We start from the raw sequence: 1,718 nt of genomic DNA, 5'->3' as shown, positions 1-1,718 counted from the left end.
TATATTGCATCTGTTTGAATGCAGAAGCAGGTATGAGAATCCAGCTGCCTTCCATTAAGCCAAGCATTAAAGAAATTTGTAAAAACATAAAACAATGCCACTCTTCTCAGTAACCTTTTTGTTTTGCAAAATATATTTTTCATGAAAATATCTTAGCATTTAATAAGATTGTTATTGTTAAATTACTTAAGTATTTTTAAGTGTCTCCATTTTATTTTCTAATACTGTAAATACTGATATAAACCAATTGAACTGGAGTTCTCTGAGGTCTTCAATAATTGTTGGGTGTGAAAAAGGGTCCTGAGACCAAAAAGTTTGAGAAACAGCGTGCAAGTGTTAATGCTTAATATTATTCTGCACCAACAAGTATTAGCCAGCAAGGGGCAGCAGAGGCAGCCAAATGAAGGTATCCCCTTTGCCCTCTAGTTAAAGGTATTGAGAGCCTGCTTATTGAGTGTGACCCTCGCACTGAGCTAGAACACAGAAGTAGATCTGACAAGGAAGGAGTTCAGTCCAGCAGGTAACAGACCCTGGTGATTGACAATGGTGGGGCCAAACTAGACAACCCCTCTCGTGAGCATTGGGAGGTGCTGGTAAAGGGTAAACTTGGAGTTGTGATCCACTTGAGGGGAGGGAGCCTGCAGGGTCTGGGATCAGAGAGGACCTTGAAGCTTCCCACCCTTTCCGTACTGGAGTCTGACCAGAGATCCAGGAGGAAGAAGGGGACCAGGTATTACTTTTTTATGCAGTTGACACAGGCATTTCCCAGAACCACCCCCAAACCCTCCACCATGGGAAAGGGGCCACCAAGATTTATGGCTCCTGTCTCACATAGGCTCGTTCCTTCCCTTCCACGTTCCACAGGCGTGACTCTGAGCTTCACACCTCTCCTCAGGCCCCTGCTCTACCTGCCCATCTCCCTGGAGAGCAGACCCCTTACCTCCTGCTTTGCTGAGGCCTGCAGGCCTGATCTTCCTCACCTGCCCCTTCCCCACACTGGTCATCCTGGAGGTGGAAGTGCTACCTCTCAGTCTCAGATCAGTGCCCTGCCTTTCCATTACACTTACCAGTTACGTCCTCTCTTCCACATGGCTTTAAGTCCTCCTCTAAAATCTTCAGGTCTGTCTATGGCCATGCCACCCTGAACAAGCCCGATCTTGTCTGATCTCGGAAGCTAAGCAGGGTTGGGCCTGGTTAGTACTTGGATGGGAGACCACCTAGGAAGACCAGGTGTTGTAGGCTTAAAAAAAATAATAAAATAAATAAAATCTTCAGGTCTGCCTCATCCTCCAGCTGCCACCCAAGCACACACCCTGGGAAGGGTGGTCCACACCAGCTCCAAATGCACCCTTGGTCCTGCCTCCACCTCTCTTGGCCATCCCAGCTGTGGACCCCAGGACACTTCAGTCTTGGCACTCCGGCCCTCACTAACCTCTCCTTGCAGTTTCCCTCCTCTCCCCTTCTCTAACCAGTCTTTCTCTGGCTCCTTTCTTGGGCTCCATCCCCTGCCCACCCCTCTCTCTGTGGGTTTTCATGCCTCCTTGCAAGCCCATTCCCTTCCCAGGGCCACTCACCTCTGATCCCAAAAGTGGTCCTGGACTGTGGCCTCCAGGCCTGGCCTGGAGTTCTAGACCCCTCAACTCTCCATCTCCCTTACACCATACAGACACAATCAGTAGCTTGCCTCTTTTCCCTAAATATTCTATGTTTAGAACCTC

At 48.7% G+C, this 1,718-nt stretch overlaps 1 non-coding gene across 1 annotated transcript; it reads left to right on the top strand.

The window, feature by feature from the left end:
- Positions 1 to 1,123: 1,123 nt before the first annotated feature.
- LOC120590597 (5S ribosomal RNA) lies at positions 1,124 to 1,242 on the top strand. Its single transcript, XR_005649734.1, has one exon. It is a non-coding gene; the product is annotated as a 5S ribosomal RNA (ribosomal RNA).
- Positions 1,243 to 1,718: the final 476 nt, after the last annotated feature.

The sequence above is a fragment of the Pteropus medius genome, unplaced genomic scaffold (genome assembly GCF_902729225.1).
Source record: "Pteropus medius unplaced genomic scaffold, Ma_sr-lr_union100, whole genome shotgun sequence".
Lineage (NCBI taxonomy): Eukaryota > Metazoa > Chordata > Mammalia > Chiroptera > Pteropodidae > Pteropus > Pteropus medius.
Note: the sequence above shows the minus strand (reverse complement) of the source record. Positions and strands in the feature narration are given on the sequence as shown.